The sequence below is a fragment of the Onychostruthus taczanowskii genome, unplaced genomic scaffold, assembly GCF_017590055.1.
Source record: "Onychostruthus taczanowskii isolate IOZ18803 unplaced genomic scaffold, ASM1759005v1 scaffold49, whole genome shotgun sequence".
Classification (NCBI taxonomy): Eukaryota; Metazoa; Chordata; class Aves; order Passeriformes; family Passeridae; genus Onychostruthus; species Onychostruthus taczanowskii.
In genome coordinates, this window is record NW_024502458.1 from 5,392,384 (window position 1) to 5,410,601 (window position 18,218).

Sequence of the window (18,218 nt, forward strand, 5' to 3'; positions counted from 1 at the left end):
TGCAGCTGAACTTTTGTTTAGGAGTTGCAGCCTGCTTTGTGGCAATTTGCCTACTCCCTTCCAGTAAAACAGATAATGTCCTTCCAGAATCACATCAGTTCTGATGAACTGGGAAGCCCAATAAAATGTTTAAAGATTCCTGCCTTGAGAGGGCGCCTGCAGAGACTCCCGAGAACATTGCTACCAGACTCCATTGGGAATACCTGTTCTCTGGACTGGGATTAACTCCACAGGCTCATCCAAAATTTCCCCCCTATAAACCACAGCCTATTTTCAACAAAGTCAGTGACCAGTCTCTCTGCTAAGCTTTTGCAGCTAGGTGGCAACTTTCATTCTAGCACAAACTTCCTACTGTAACCAGCAGGAGTGGTGAACTTGGTTGCCATTAACCCTTGCAATGCCCAAACCTCCCTCTCAGCACTTCAGCCCCCACTGAACTGAACTGGTACTACTGCAAAACTGATGCTGAAGCACTTACTGGAAGGTAAAGAAGTTTCCTGCCCCAGGCACTCTGCCTAATGCAAAGACAGCTCTCCACACACTTTTCACCCTCCTTTCATGTTTTTCTGCCACGTAAAATGGTTTTCCCTTTCTGATGTTCTTGTTCTTTCCTATTTTGTGCCTTTATTCTATCTTCCTCACCCTACTTTATCTTATTACTTCATTTGTCTTCTCTCAAGCTATTCTTCCCCCACCCCCTTAACTGAAAATGGGAAATACCTGGTGGAGAGAACAGACCTCACTTGAAATACACTGCAGTCCACACCTAATGCCTGAACTAGGCAAGAACTTAGGGCTAAACTCCTCTATTACCTTGAGCAATCCTAGGCAATCACTGCTTCCAAATGAAAGGAAAACAACATGAAAATCAAGGAAGAAGACATTTAGAGAAGGAGGCATGAACAGAAAGTGTGTCTGTTATTGAATCAGAAATTAGTCTTTCCCTGTGTAGGCTAAAGAAAATATTTGGGTTTTAAAAAATATGTTGACTATTTCAAGCTTAAATGTCTTGATTTGAGACACCAGGATAGAGAGGGTCTACTTAGAAACTATGCCCAACATAGACAGAATGCTTTGATATCATTCTTCCTTTGTTCTTTTCCTTCATCCTCAGGATTTTGCATAAAAACAACCATTTAAGTCTCAGGAGCTCACCTGTTGCTTACTCCTCAGTGAAGTCATAATCCTCTAATAGCGACATCAACACCATCTGCGCAATAATAAATTGCTTCTTGTGACACAAAAACCAAATTATAAATTTGCTAAGGAATAAAGCTTTGAGGAACAAAGATTCTTTTTCATTAATATCCCTTGTGTCACAAAGGATACAATAAATGTGAAAATAGAGATGAGAAAATGTCCTTTGGTATTTCCCACAGGGTGTGACCAGTCCCTAAAAACATCCCAATACCATAGAGTGAACAAACAAAGACAAAAGTCTTAGTAAGTCTTAGAAGGAACTTCCCAGTTGAGCTGACACCCATGACTGAACCCTCCTCTCACCAAGGCTGACTGGCAAAGTCTGCCAGACAGCTGAGAAGCACCCTGGCTTTGCAATTGCTGTAGGTTTTGTAGGATTTGTTAGAGCATCATCTGAGGAAAAACACAGGTCACAGCCATCCTACAGAGCAAGCTGCTGTGCCCAGAGCTGTCAGCACACCTCCCTTCCTGTCAGACACACGTGGCTCCCACTCAGAGCCCCACTAGAGTAAGAATTGTAAAATTATTAGCAGTTATAGGCCTTGCAAAGTATTGTATGATACATGATAGGAGGAAGGGCAATCATCTTTGGATACCTCAGTAAGGTCAAGAGCTGACCTGTGGTGATACCATGAATCTCCTTCTGCTTAGATCACTCTTAGTGATTGTTCTGAGCCAGTATCTCCCAGAAGCAGGTCCTGTCCTGATACCCAAACTGGAAGTGCTAATGCTTCCAGTGAAGAAACTATTCATTTGCATGGACTGTCTCAATATGATGATACAAAATCACCCTGGGAGGATGAGGTATGGGCTGGAGACCTCATGGATGTAAGTAGAAACACTGGCCAAAGTTGTCTTGGCTTGTCCAAAGCTATGAGAACAACATTGGGTCTGTCTCTTCAGCTCTTGGCAGTTACCCAGGGAATCTGTAGAAAGGCACACAAAATATTTTAATTCCCCTAGAGAAGATCTTAATTCCCCTGTATCCAAAGTACATCCAGAAGCGAACCTGGACACAGACATAAGCAGCAACAAATGGGATGGCAACTAAATCCATTGTTTGTATTAGGGATTTGTGCAGGAACCTTTCAGGAAGGTATCTGTTTACATTTAGAAATTACATTCTTGCACTTAAAGAAACATCTGCAGGATGCAGAAGCTGTGAGCTGTGCTGGAGCTCTGACATGGATTTCAGCCACAGGTTAGAGGTAAGATCTGCAAATTCAGTGCCAGAGATTAAAGCCCACCACCCACATTCTGGCATCTGGCTGAATGGCCCATTTTCTCAAAGGTGCTCCTATTTTTCATACTACCTCAGGAATCTATCCAAATTTCCAAATATCCCTGCTGTGCCAGAGAGAGAGGCTTAAAACTGGCCTGATTTGAGGCAATTAGCAGCTCTCCCATGCACAGTGGCTTCCTGATTCAGATTCCCTTCATGTCTATGAACACCTTGGCCACCACCTCCCTCTCCTTCAAAGTCTACATGTCCCAAGGCAAAAGAAACAAACCCAAATCCCCTGTGCTCCCAGGATGATAAACTGCAATGAGGTGTGAGCAGCCTGACTCAAACGTGCTGTCCATGCCCTAAGTTCCCATCTCAGACAACTAAATAAAGAATTATCAGTGAGAAGCATGGAGCCAGAAAAATGAGTGAATCCCAACCTCCCTCCTAGATGCTGAGGGTGTGTGAAACAGAGGATGTATGCAAAACAAGAAGCAGAGAGGAGGGATGAGGTCCAGACAAACATCAGAAGAGTTCAAGACCAGTAGAGCAAAGATGAGGTGAAGGATAGCTAACATACTATGAAAAAATACACAAATGGGAAACAACAAAGTGAAGAGATTTTTTTAGAAAGATGAAAGGATAATAAGAAACCCCAGGTAGGAAGAGAAATACAGCCCCCTGCTTCCCCTCCACATTGGGAACACACTCTGTGTCCCCCAGAGAAAGCAGCCCACCTTTCCTCATGCTCCAGGATGTTTTCTTTCCATGGCTAAAATCTTCCTCATTGAATAAGCTTAGATTTTTTTTCCTAAGATGCTTCAAGAAAAATGGATCTGCAATACTGACATGAGACTTCACCAAAAGAGAAAGAAATTGCTACAGTCCTGCAAAGCAAGTTCAAGTCCATCAGTGAGAAGTGCTCAGGGTCTGCATAGCTGGTGATTCAATACACAAACTCAAATCTAAATTCAAGTTTTTGAGTTCCTGATTCATGGGTAGTAACCTCATTCCCCCACACACACAGCTCTGCAGTGATTGCAGGAGACTTGCAGTTCCTAGATTCCTGCAGTTTCTTTACAGAATTGATTCTAAGGGAGATTGTAGCAAAAAGAGAAGAAGAGAAATGACTAAGAGAATATTGCCAGAATGACAATATAGCAAAATAACAATAACAAACTAAGAACAGCAAACTACTTCTTATTCCCTTTGTTAATGAAAATTATAGTAGCTATAGTAACAAAAATGTGGCAGGGAGGAAAAAAGTCTGAGACACTTCAATATCCCCAAAGAACACAGCTTTCTAACATGGAAAAAACCAAGATTTATGGCACCAGCAGCTCCTACAAGACAGGGCTGTAGTAGTGCACAATGGTTTCAATTAAAGGCACCGATCATTAACCAGTACAGCTGGGCTCAGCAGTTGACAGGCAACATCATCTCTTCCAGTGAGCCACAATTCCTTCAGGCACTGAGCTAGCTTCTCTTGCTGTATGATGGGCCCTGCAGCCCCATTTCTGGAGGACTTACCTCCTATTTTCTGTCAAGCCCTGTGACAGAGTGACTAATGTCACTGCTCAACAGAGACATCTGCTGTGCTCAAGCCTTTGTGCCTGCATCCCTTTGCCTGCCATCACACACTGATATCCCTATGGGCGCTGCCCACAGCACGGCCCTGCACACTCAGCAATCATCTCAGGGAGAAAAGCATTTCAGTTCCCCACTGCCTGTATTTTCCTTCTCAAACACACACACTTGCAAGCTTAAAGAGGGGAGGAATGTCTGGCACTTCTGCGGTGACCATCTGGCAGAAGCACCGCTCCATTTTCTGGCAACTTGACCAGAGTCTTAGAACAATTATTTCAGTTCCTGATTCAAGCACTAGAGACAGAAGATCAAGTTACATTTCTCTCCAGCCATCAACACTAATTCAGTTTTCACTAAGTCAGCCTTGCTGGAATTTCACTCTTCCACACTAAAACCAAAAAGAAAAAAAAGGAAAGTGTGAATCTACACTGAAAAACCAGCAGAAGAACATAAGGAATTTCAAGAGTTGCCCTTCACAAATGTAAAAAATGCCAGTAAGATCCAACAGAGAAGGAGCTGTTTCTTCCTAGAAAGGATATTTTTATAAGATAAAATGGTAAAAAACTCAATGTATTGAAAACTAAATTATGTTATGGTCCTCAGTGATATCCCCTGGCTTTATAACAGCCATGTAAATGAGCTTTATTCCCTTACTAGCACAAGCTGATTGTGAGTTGAAGACAGTACCTTCTCACCTATGGCTCAGTCAAAGGTATCCACAGCCATCAGCAGAGGCGCTTTCCCAAGGAAAGGGTTCAGCTCCCACAGCACTGACCTTTGCCATCTGCATGAAAGGAAAGTTTCAACAAACTACCACAAGCAAAAGTGTTATAAATCACCTTTCATCAAGCCTCCAACCACTAGCCAGAGAAACAACTGGAAACACTTAAACCTGTTTTAACATTCCTTGTAGGAGGAGGCAGGGAAACACATCCCCATCCACCCACTGGAGCTGATTGCAGCCACCAAACCACTCTGGACAGTGGCTCCTGCCAGCGGAGTTTGTTGAGGATTTCTGCAGCAGCAGCCTTTCCCAGCAGAGATAGAAAACCAAGCAGCAGCCACAGAAACTCTAGCTCTGTTCCCATGCATGCTGCATCCAGAGTGGCAGGAGGGAACCACAGGGGTTTAGAAGGAGACAAACAGAAACAAATCCACAAACAAACTGTGAATGGTATCACATATCTTTTAAACCTTCACATGCTGGGAGATGGTATTTGATGATTGGAAAGAGCTTCTCTTCTTTCCTTTTATGAAAATGATTTACATGCAGCTGTGTACATGACATGTTGGAAACTTCTCAAGAGACCAGCCGCTGTTGCAAAGAACTCACACTTCTATGATAGGAATTTCATAAATGAAGGCACTAACTATCTTCCCAGATGCAGGCTTGAATAGACTCACTGTGCTGGAGAGTTCTGCTGAGGGAACAATCTCTCTTCACAGCCCACAGAGCAGGAGTAAACCTGACACAGAGGAGCATTACAGCCTGAACTGGTTTGTTCTCAGACTGGGGAGAGACTCACTCACAGGGGCTGTCAGACAAGCACTGCCCCCATCACACAGGCCTGTGAAGAATGCTCCCAGGTTTCCCAAATCCCACTTCTCTGCTTGCAATCCAAGTCTGAACATCTGTAATGCCAGAGAGGGCACGGGAGAGCACGGCCTCAGAAACGTGTCAGGTAGAAAATGTGATCCCATGCCCTTACAGTCAGCTGGATGTGTCCAGGAATAACAAGTAACCAGTGTGTGCAGGAATAGAGTCCCCATTTCTTGTTTCCAGGTTGGCTACAGTGCCATAATGTGCTACCACTTATATTTAACAATATTGAAACATGTGAACTTAACTTGAAATATTTGTGCAAAATCATTAATTTTATCCAGACAGCATTTGGAATGTTGCTCCAGTACCAGCATTTCTACTCAAAGTTTTAGCACTGGTACTCCTACTTTAGCTCAGTTCAAAACTGTGAGTAAAATATAATTTAATAGCAATTTGATTTTTGCAATGATCTCATTGAAAAGGCATATGCAGCATTGCCCTCACAACACAGAAACAGCCACAAGATAAGCCTAAGGGACACAGATTAACACTCTGATCAGATAAAATTTCCCTTGCAGGGAACATTTTGGCCTCTTGACAAGCAGAAAGCATTCCACACACAGTAGGGTAAATTTAGTATAGCACCCATATGGAAATACCTTCTTCACAACAAGGCCAGGGTATAAATTCTATTATCTGAACACACATGCTCTCTTGCTTCGAACATAAGTGAACCTACAGCAGTGCTTGACTCAAACCTTCCCCATGTCATGGGAGTCCATATTTGAGCAAGCTTTAGAATGGCACTGGCACTAAAGCTGGAATTCATTTTTCTTTTCTTCTTTCCTATGGTGTTAAGCTGAATGCAGCAGAAGTCCAATTTGGATCTGCTCCCTATACAAAAATATTTTTATTGTTCCTTTTGAAGTGTGGTTACTGTAGACAATAACTCTGCATCAACCAGACCTTCAGAATTGGACCTGTCTGCACACAACAAAAATGTCAAAGCAGATTTTGCTCTGATCAACTATGGAACAGCCTGAAGTTGTGTCAGGGGAAATTTAGGCTTGATATTAGGAAATGGTTCTTCACTTCACTTTTTGGGCGCTAGAACAGCTCCTCAGGGCAGTGGTCACAGCACCAAGCCTGACAGAGCTCAAGAAGCGTTTGGGCAATGCCCTCAAGCACATGGTGTGACTTTTGTGGTGTCCTGTGCAGGGCCAGGAGTTGGGCTCGATGTTCCTCATGAGTCCCTTCCACCTCAGCTTATTCTCTGATAACATACAGGTCATTTAGTGAAAGGGAAAACTGCAATTCTATTCTGCTTTCATAGAGTTGATGCTTATGCAGTTCTCATCTTAACTCTTGTTCCAGACACTCCTTTGCTACTGTTCATAGAAGGTGATATCAGAAAGGAAATTACAGCTCCGACTTCTCTTGTGTTTCCTACTCCTTTCACTGTTCCTCCTTCAGTTCAGGTGCACACACACTCATCTTCCTAATAGCAGGTAACAGGGAATTTAAAAATGTGCATCTAGGAATAGACAAATTGCTACAGATAGAGGTACTGCACACACAATCTGATAATAAACTTCACAAATAAAACTTCTTCTCCAGTAAGTAAATTGAGCAGAATAAAGTATACACACAGAGTATATAAACAACACTTTCCTACTAAAAATTCCACCATCACAAAATAAATAGGTCTTTTAAGGTAAAAAAAAATCTATTACACAGATACTCTTCAGTATCAGCTTCCTGTGAATGTATTTTCACTTGTGTTTGATTAATGAACAAATCAAAACATTCAAGACAGATACTAAACAGTTTTGTCTGGCATGAAATCTGCATTGCCAGATTCCGTGTGGTTTCCAGTTGGTACCATGATCTTGGCCACAATTCATTCAAAACTCAGTCCTAGTGCTCCAAAAGGTAGATAAATATCTGTGAACATTTTTGTGGTGCCAGGAAGGAGATTTGTGTTATAGAGGCAGGTAAAATTGTACCTGTGCCCAGTGCACAAAACCTGACTGCCAGCAAATTCTGCCCTACTACAACAAAAAAAAAAAAAAATGCCTTTTGCAACTGCAAAAGGTAAAGATTTATAAGATTATTAATCCAGTTCAAATACTTTTTGTGACTAGCTACTCATCTGATGATTTAGGAATGAGATGTTCTAACTGATAATTTCTGTTGAAATTTGTAGGTGTTATAAAGGCACCAGGATTCACAGGTTCCTACAGAGCATGAATTCCTGAAGCTTCCTGATGGAAAAACTGCCTTTCTTCTAGTGTGTGCCTATTACTTAATATCTGAACTCCTACCTCATTTTTCCCAAACAAATATTCTCCCATTTAACCTAAATAAGAATGCATGGTGGGACATCCACGTGCAACAGGTTTCTTCATCCTATGTTTTAGATGCAAAAGTCATGTTAAGAAGCTTTTTTTCTGATCCTAGGAAATCTAGAGGTGTGAAAAACATGAAATGCATGTTGGCTGATTCTTCACAGTAGCTGTGTTCTAGGTGAGGCTCTAAAGAAAATGTATGTGAGAAAATGGTTTGAAGTTTGAGGGCTTTTTTTCAAAGTGCAATTTAATTTTATGGCAGTTTCAAGGTATTATCTCTGCTCTTTCAGACAACTGCTTTTTCTCAACTTTTTGACCAGTCTTTTCATCAAAAAGCCAACGAAGTTGGAGTCTCTCTGTGTGTGATAAATTCACCTCATGCTGTAGCAAAACATCAAGCAACTCCTCCAGTTAATTCTCACAGAAGGGAGTTTTGGCCTTTCCAGTTTTAATGGGAAAGCTGGAGCCACAACACAAAAAATGAGAGCTCTTTGGAAATGCAACCACACCCCACTCATATTCTGCTCTGTGCCCCATGTCCCCACCCACAGATACACAACAGAGGAATACCAGCTGTTGAAACTTTGCAGATGGTAAATCCAATATTGTGCCATTTTGGACTTTCTCCTCAAAGGATCCTTCCACATACCTTCTTTTATAGGGTCAGGATTTCTTTTCTTGGAAGGATGGATATTTGGGCATGGAAAATATCTGTGGGCATGAACAATGGAGAAATGGCATTTATGAACTGAAATAAAGCCTTTCCAATTTGTGGAAACAGCTGGAGGGAGGAAAGAATCATATGAATAGCATAGTTGAAACCCAACAGGCTGCTGACAGTGAGTCCTTTCAGATGCCCACTATGGCTACACTCTTACATGACAGCACAACATTTAAACCTAAAACTAAAGGTGAGTCAATGCACAGTGATGCACCCAGTATTTTATTTCTCTACATATAATTTGTGGGGAAGGAAGAGTAGTTTCTTTTGTATCTTGTGTATTTCACAGTGCTGTACAAGGGCTAGAATGAGCATTAATTTTCAGTGCTGCTTTAAGCAGACAATTCATACAAGACAAAAGTAATAAGCTCAGCAGTCAGTCCAGGGGATGGCTGCACAGGCACCTTCAAGAGAGCATCTGCTGAGCTTCATATTTCTCAAAAGGTATTTCAACTCCTTCCACACACAAAGAGGCTTTCAGGTTGCAAAAGGAATCTTGTTTCTCACAAGAAAAGAGGGAGACTTTCAGTGTATGTCATTCAATACAGCACGTTTTCAGAGTAATTCCACAAGTGAATGCTCAATGAAAATAGACAAAAAAACAAAGCCAAAATTCTACATGAGGAAACACTATAACAATCTCCTTAAAAGTATTACAGAAGTCTTTCAAAACACTGTCAACAAGGTACTTTACCCATGTTAAGGAGAAGCAAATACATTTTAAGAAATACTTTTCTTTTTCTATTGGAAGAAGTAAAAGCTACTTGCTAGCTAAATATTTTCCTTCAAAGTTACCCTCCTTCAGCCAAGCCCCATTAATCATTGTGCTGTTAGACAAGATTGCTTTGATGTCCACAGATCATACAGAAGATTTAAGACAGCAAGCTGTCTGAAAAATTCAGGGATAAGGTCAAGGTAAATCAAGGTAAAAAGTGTTTACTCAGTTCTAATTTAGTCAAGTGTTTTACTTGTTTCATATAAAGTTTATCTTCCTTTGGTTGTTATTTTATCTAGCACTACATAGTGCAAAACCTCTATTATTACTATTGCCTGACTTACCCAGTCACCTGGAAACTCAACCATCTAAGGAGAAACAAAGACTAAATTGGAAATACTCTTCTCTGTAAGGAACTGGGAAGGGGAAAAGAAGTGTTGTCTTTGATTGAAGGGGTCCAACAGCCCTGTTCAGATTAGCTAAGCAATTTGAGTCTCACTGAGAGCCTGGGCAAAACATGGCTTTTCAGGGTTTGTTAGAGGGTGTTGTGGGAATGAAAACTAAAGTTCTCTTTGGGCACTATAAACAATAAAGAAAACCCACACTTCCTCTATCAAACAGCACATGAACTAGTTTTAGCAGAAACTATTATTAAAAATTCTTTTGGAAAATATTCAAGTTAAGGTTTATGGACAGAAAAGCATTTTAAAAATACACATTAATGCTTCCACTAAGAAACAAAGAATAGAAACATGCAGACAAATAACTATTCAAACTAATGCTTTGGCAACAACAACAAAAAAATTTAGTATGTCACTTAACAGATGGATTTGACCCAGATTACTACCCTCTGTTTTAAGAGAACATTCTTGAGAAGAGTTCACAGGCTGCTGGTACTACTAATTTATCTCAATTGTGTTACAGCTTTCAAAGAGTCAGTAAAAGACTTGCAACATCCGTTCCCACTTTGTTGTCTACACATACTCTTACCAGTAAGGGCTATTATTAAAAAGCTGAACTAAAACTGAAAACAACAAAAATTTTAAATCATAATCAGCAGTTGAAGGGAAGGGTGTTTCTTCTACATACTAAATAAGACAACCTGAAGGATCTGCCGCTATAGCCCCTATCTTGGCTTGCTCTCCACTTCCTATAGGCCCTAGTTCTTGTGACAAGATGGTTCCAGTTAAAATTTTTGTTTGCTTGCCTTTGGCCCAACTGGGCCCAACTTCATCTCCAGGTGATGACATTGTCATGCCATTTCCCTTATCTCAGTGTAAAAATCACCAACTCAGCTGTGTAGAGGGAGCAAATCTAACTGCATATTCCTTTTAATGAATACTTTTATGGAGACAGTGGATGAAAGTAGTCTCATGACACTTATGTAGTAGCTCCTTAATAAGCTCTGTACGACAGGATATTGTTCTCTCAACGGTAGTCTTACCTTAACACCCTTATCAATTCACTTTCCAGTTGCACTACTGATTCTAAATTTCTCTCTGTGGCTCTGCTACTGAGCAAAAGTCCAAAAAGAGCAAGCATGCCACTTCTGAGTCTGCAATAGAGCAATCAGAGTTATCAGACTGCTCAGCACAATCTACCTTTCACTTTTAAACTCCAAGGCTCCACGTGTCCTTTCCCTCTGAGTTGGTTTATCATGATCAGAATCATTGACCTGAATTTTCATCTTCTGGAAAACATACTATACTTGCCATTTCCAAGCATGCTAGGAGCGTCACAGAATCACAGAATAACTGGAGTTGGAAAGGACCCCTGAAAACCATCCAGTCCAAAACCCCTGCTGCAGGTTCACCTAGAGCAGGTTCCACAGGATCTCATCCAGGGTGGGGTTTGAATATTTCCAGAGTTTTTTTTTTTGCTGGAACAGTTGTTTTCATGTGTCCTTCATATTTGGGTACCTGAACAATTCCGTCCATCTGATGTTACAAACTAACTGCTGTAGCTTTATCACATTTTTCTACTTGAAATAAGAAGCCTTGTTATAGTCCCCCTTTTAATTCTTTCCAATTATTAAAACAAAAAAGAGTAACTGATGTTTTGATAGACTGAATAAACATTCAATATGAACAAAGGTCTTTCACCTCCTTATTAATCAGTAAAACCAAGACACTCAGTCTTGTCAGTTGAGATGAAGAAATTGCTAGACATCAATAAACATGTCTTAGCCAAAGATATAGGAGCTCAGCATCTTTAAATATCCCAGTGAGAAAGAACACATTTTTTAAAAATTAAGTTTCCAGTTAACATATGTAAAATCACACCTCCAGCTTTTTTTCCCTAAGCTTTTCTTTTTGCATCTCATTTTTGTTTCTGAAAAAATTAAGTTTCCAGTTAATATACATAAAATCACACCTCCAGCTTTTTTCCCTAAGCTTTTCTTTTTGCATCTCATTTTTGTTTCTGTCAACATTGTAACATAAACCATCTGAGAGGTTTAAAACTAAACAGTTCTAAGCAGTGGGTGAAACCACAGTATGTTAACTGACAGGAGGTTTTGGCCTGGTCTTCATCTTTAAGCATCTATTACTCAGCTGCTGTTTCTCTGCAGCAGGGGCTGGAACTTTCACAGACTTCAGTCCAAGACTCCTAGTTTCCTAATAGGTGCTGCTTAAGCATGGTTTTTCCTGATTTGGTTGTTTCCTTAATAACTATGCCATTCTTGTATTTCATCTTGCCCATCTGAATACGACAAATACTAACTGACACTTACTGCAGCTGGTACCCTTCATTGAACACCATTTGTTCAAATGACAGCACACACAGCTGTGATGCCGCTTGACAGAGTTGTCCCCATCTGACAGGCATCAGAGCAGGGACAGATGACCATGAAAACAAGACATGGCTAGTAAGAAATTAAGGTAAAGCAGAAGAAATACAAATATGATATCTCTTAAGTATTAGCTAGTTCTCCTTCAGCCAAATACAAAGCTATTTTCAAAAAACTAAAATATTTTCCCTATGGCAAATAATCCACCACCAACTCCAGAACAAGAGATTTTGTCCTCGAACAATCTGAAGAGTGGAAGAATGAAAGCTTAGAAAATATATATCCTTGTCTGTGTTGGAAACAGCACAATTCCAAACCAGAGACTAATGCTGAAATACAATCCAGGGGCTGGGCTTCCATTCATAAACTGTTCCATTTGAACACAGGATCTGGAATGAATTTTATCCTCATGTTCAACCAGAGAGCCACAATTTATTACAGTGCTGCACTTTTCAGTTTCAAAATCATATCCCTAACATTTTTTTCTGTCAAGTCCAATGGAGATTAGCAGACTTTTCAACCAGGATCATCCATAAAGAGAAAATACAGCAGAATCCAACTGCCCAGAGACATGAAAAAGCAAGTCCAGTTATGTACCACACAGCTAAAAGAAAAGAAAACCTACTGTGCACACACAGCCTCAACAGTCTGAGCTGGAAAGGCATCAGAAAGGCCCTTTCCTTAGTAACAGCATAAGTGGGATCTCAAATTTTTAGCTCAGTAACAGCATAAGTGGGGTCTCAGACTTTGGCTCTGTCTTTAAGTTACCACTAAACTGTCTGTGCAGCAGCCCAGCTCTATTACTCCTGTGTAAAATCACAGTAATGCTCTCTGACAACTTCAAACCCCCCAAAAAATAACCAGTGTTTCCCAGTCATTGCATATTCTGCAGCTAAGATGTGCCACAAAGGTACAGGCTTATTTATATCAGTTAAACTCTGAGCTGTTTCAGGAGCCTCATTAGGGTTCTCTAGGTAATCATTACTCCCTGACATTCAAATTAAAAGGAATTCAGGACTCAGCAACACTGGTATGACCAATTCCATTCTATGGGGTCACTGCTTTTTGCAGCAGTTGTCTATAGTTTTTCAGTGTCTTAAAATATTTATCTGGCAAAAAGATCATTCCAAAAATTGAAATTTTTGGAATTTCAATTTCAGCAGAGCTGAAAACATTTTCATTGACACTTCTCCACACACAACAAGATGAAAGAAGCATCTGCTGCCAGTATACAATAAGGTAAAAGCAATTTAAATAACTACAAAAAAACATCCCATCAATTTCTGGGCTAGAATAATTTCCTCTTCTGGGAAAAGGGAAGTTGGTGACATGGTTCTTCACCCAAGGATTTGATCCAGCAATTCAATCTGTGATTTAACCTGTCATTTTTAAATACTAGTTTTTCTCAGATCTTATTGCACCAGAAGTCTCTGGGTTGATCATTATATACTCATACCACACCACAAATCAGATTTCCACAGTACATGGAGGAGTAGAAACTGGACTTCAGTTAACATAAACCTTTAAATGAAGACAAAGAAAATTATGACAGCCATCAGGTACAGAATTCTTACACAATAAAATTTATTAATCTGTTAACTATTAACCAAACTTTTACATGGCAGTAAAAAGCTTTCCATTTGATAAGTCAAAGCCATTACCACATCTCCTTTGCATTGCATTCACATATTTTTATCTACCTGGTCATCTAATAAAACAGTCTAGATCCCTTCAAACTTTCCACCTCTCTCTGACTGACACTGAGCAGTCATTTCACATCATGGATGACAATTGAAAAGGAACCCTGCTTTGACTAGAGCTGCTGTAGAATATCTTTTTAAAACTCATCTCTGGGTAGCTCTGTGACTAAGAAACATTTTTAACACAGTAGCTAATGGCTCCAATGAGATGCTTCACCATCTATTTTGGAAGGCAATATGCCAAGAGAGCTGTGGTGCATTTTCAATCATCTCTTGGCTACTGCTTCTTCCAAAGTTTCTGTCCAAAGACAGCCAAAACCAAGTTCTATGAATCACTGCTTGAATGAGATCTAATTATTCAATTAGCTTTAATGCCTTTCTTTTCCTTGTTTCTTGACAGCCTTATACACCTCTTGCCCTTCAGGGCATTTGTCCACATGCCTTTCCCACAACTGGGAATGCAGGCAATTTCTTTCCCACCCGTAACAGCTTTCAGACTAAGAAGAGAACCAAATAGAGTGTCCTGCACATCCCCTTTGGATATAGTCCTTTTTATCCAGGGTGAGAGGAAGAATAAAAATCTGTATAATCACCTACTCACAGACACACTTTGCTGAGACCTGATCTGCTGCTGTGCATACACCACAGATTTATTGCAAGTTAACTCCTTCACAAAGATATTTGTCATGTTTATTCACCTGAATACATAAGATTATTAATAAAGTCTCAACTATGAAACTGCAAATATATAATCCACATAGCTAAAGTAAGTGGGGGAAATGTAACACTCAGCTGTAAAACATGAACTGCTTCAAAAAGTGTATTGGTTGGAAGGTTTTGATGATGAGGAAAGAGGAAAAAAGAGAGAAAAATATCTTAATTCTCCACCTTATTCCTTATGAGTCACACTATTTTTTGTTTTGCCTGCCACTCCATTAATACAAAAAAAAAAAAAAGCCTGTTTCAGAGCAATGTTGTCTGTTTTCTCCCCGTATAACTACACACAAAAGAAACAATAACGAATGGTGTAACATAGCTAGGAATTTGCTGTAAATCTATCTGTTCATCTCAGTCACTAAGACAGTTGCAATGACTCAGTTGTTTTTACAGAAATACTGTCTAGGGTTCAAACTCATTTTTCTGGGAGAAGATTTTCAAGGTAGAATGAAAACTGCAAGCTAGGATTCAGCCAGCTGAGAAACAAAGCACTTTTTCACAATTCTGGTTTTCCACTTCCCCACCTGAACTCCCAACAGGAATGTGCTGGTTGTAGAAAAACAACAGAAATGCAAACTTCCCACTGAGATACAGGATGGAGAGGTTTTGTGAATACTGCATTTTTAGCCACAGATTTGTGACAGGAATGGGAGAAAGTGGTGAGCAAATTGATATGCATTGACTCATTCACCTTTCCTTTTAACCAAAAGATTGCTAATGGCTCTTGAGAATCAAAATGTGTGTATCTCCAGAAGTGCTACAGCTAGAAAAAGGCAATAGTGTACCCAGTTTAACAGTGGTGATTATCAGGCCTGAACTTTACTAATCCAGTTATTATTACACCCACTACCTCAGAAACACAGTAAGGCTTAGCATAGTGAACACTATACAAACAAAACTCACAATGCTGGTCTCACTTGAGTAGTTTCTCTTCAAACACTGTGACAATTGGAGCTTGCTGTGATGTCACCCACACAGTTTCTTACACCATCCCTGCAAAGGTGCAATGGAAGAAGTACATTGCTGGGACTGGCTGTTACCAGGAGACAAAGAATACTTTGCAGTAAACTTCATGAGCCACCTAATGCTTCATTTTGCTGTAGTTTTGCAAAAGAATATACAATATGATTGGTAGTGCTGCACACCACTGCTGCGAGCAGAGCCTACATACAGACGTCACGCCTTATAAAATGATTGCCAGCTCCTTTTGATTGACTGTCCTCAAATGTTTCCTTTTCTACTTTCAATGCCAAAAAAAAAAGAATTTCAATCTTGCATAGAAGTACTTAATTCATTAAGCAACACCTTGTCCTTAAGAAGTCTTTTTCCTCTTTCTCAAAATAGAGATTTGAATTTGTTAAAAAAACAAAACAAAGGTATTCCCTCACCAAATACCCAGCTATGCTGAGGTGCATCGCATCCTTTGAGAACAAATCCATTTGCATCCCTTGTCTTTCATCTTCCCACTGACTGTGCTTGGTGTGTCACAAAGTTTATATAATTATTAAATGGTATGGATTAGAAGGGACCTTTAAAATCATTTAGTTCTAACACCCCTGCCATGGATATGGATAGCTTCCACTATCCCTCATTCCTCAAAGTTCCATCCAACCTGGCCTGGAACACTTCCAGAGTTGGGGCATCCACACCTTCTCTGGGCAACCTGCTCCAGTGTTTCCCCACTGTCTCTCTGAAACTAGAATTTGCTATTTGCACATGACAAAATTTTGTCAGAGAGACATCCCGAGTCCTTTTTCTTTGGCATCCTGACTGTAGCGCCAGGATTCAACTCGTGACCTTCTGATGGAGAGACCTAGGGTCTACCACTTCAGTTTAAAAAAAGCTCCAATACATGCCAATATTAGCAAAGCTGCATCCTGTCTGCTATTCCCCTCAGAGATGGACTGAATTCTTCTAAGCAGATGTGATTCTATTAAGAAAAGGACAATTATGTGTCACAGCACACCCCACAGCATAGGTCACAGTTGAGAGGGCCATGATACACAGAGTATCACCAGACAATTTCAGAAAGCTCCAACCCACCCAGAGTATCAGCACACCACATCAGAAGGCGTCAGGTGCCTGCCCATACAGAGCAACACCATCTCACCTCAGAAGGCTGCAAGCTCTGCCCTTCTTGTCCTCCAGGCCAGCCTTTCACAGCCCTCACGCTCATGCAGTGCCCCTGTGTGCCCTCTGCTCCCTTTGGTGGTTGGTCAGTAACACCTCAGCACCCCATGGCTCACTGCCTTCAACACCGCTCACCTGCTCTGCACAGCTGCACCCACTGGGGATCAGGCTCGGCCCCACTCCCAATCCCCACACACTGTGGGCCTACAATTATGTTCTACTTCAAAAACCCTTCCTCCTTTTTATTAGTTATGTCGTATTATCTTATTTGTATAACTATTATTTCCCTTATCTTCCCTGCATAGGAGGGGAAAATACTGGTATTACAGACTCTTCTAGGAATCAAGATTGATAGGTACATGATAGAAAGAGAGCTCTCCATGTCTATAATTTTATCTTTTTGTTTTCTCCATATTTTAGATATGAGTGTGATTTGGCATACAACATATTAACAGATAACCTACAGATAACAAGTGGTTGCAGACTGCTGTATCCCGTAGTGTTCTCTGAGTAAGTTCAAAGGAAGATATTAGTTGAATATAAATGACATGCTCTTGCTCTTTTTTTTTTTAAAGTCACTGCAAGAGAACAAGTCTGACTGCTCACCCCACAGGTCCAACCCTGGCCAACATAGCTATCTGAATTTCTGTAACTGTTCTGCAAAAAAAGCCCGTTTGATTCAAGGGTGTCCAAGCCACCCTGTTGCACCTCCACTGGTGCTTTGATCTCCAGAACTTTAATCTGACCTTTAGAGCTTACTTGGTCCCCAAAACAACAAATAAAACTTCTTAACAAATGGAAAATGTATTGAGTCAGCACTGGTTCAGTCCCACACAGGAGGGACTGCAAATTACAGAGAAATGTAGCCAGTCATGGCTGGCTGCTTCACACACAAAGAGCAGTCGGTCAGTAACAAAGAGCAGGAAGAATAACTTTCTCTCCTTATCCATATGCTTTCCTGACTAGGGCCCACAGGGGATTTGCTGATAAAACACAACTTTGCCACATTTGTCAGACCTGAGGCTGTCATGGAAACATAACTTGTGGGACAATCTTTAATGAGCCACTGTCACAAGGGCAATCTGTCCAGGGCAAGAGTTGCTGCTCCTGTTCAGCAGTGAAACAGCCCAGCAGATTCCAGTATCACCCCACTGCCACAAGTGTCCCTGGACTGTTTTGTTTTGGGAGCACCATGTGTCCATGATAGTGAAAAAATCTTTTCCAGGATTCCCTGTCTACAATGATGGGTCAGTTTGCTTTTAAATCAGATCACAAGCAAATCTTGGAATGATAAGTGTTGAAATTATAAGCTGAGCCAGAAGCCTGGGTTTTGGCTTTGCCCAACTCACAGAAAAGCTAGAAGAAAAATTATGTTTTAACAATGTTCTCTCAACTCCTTCACAATATCCAGCTGGCTTTTTTTTCTTTTCCTGCCCTGTTCCTCAGCTATTTCCTAGCATTTCCCTTTTCACCCAGACTCAGGAGCAGTTGACTGGTCCCTCACTGCAAGCAACAGGTTTCTCCTTTTCTCATGACAAATCATT

General features: G+C 40.6%; 1 protein-coding gene across 17 annotated transcripts in view; it reads right to left on the minus strand.

The window, feature by feature from the left end:
* The window catches only part of DENND2B (DENN domain containing 2B), a 154,271-nt gene that overhangs the window by 91,699 nt on the left and 44,354 nt on the right, over positions 1 to 18,218 (minus strand). For 2 of the 17 annotated variants that reach the window (XM_041414981.1, XM_041414976.1), the window contains one exon: positions 4,700 to 4,796. The exons of the other annotated variants lie outside the window; for them this stretch is intronic. The gene's annotated coding sequence lies outside the window, so the exon portion shown is untranslated. The remainder of the gene's footprint in view (positions 1 to 4,699; positions 4,797 to 18,218) is intronic. 17 annotated transcript variants of the gene reach the window in all.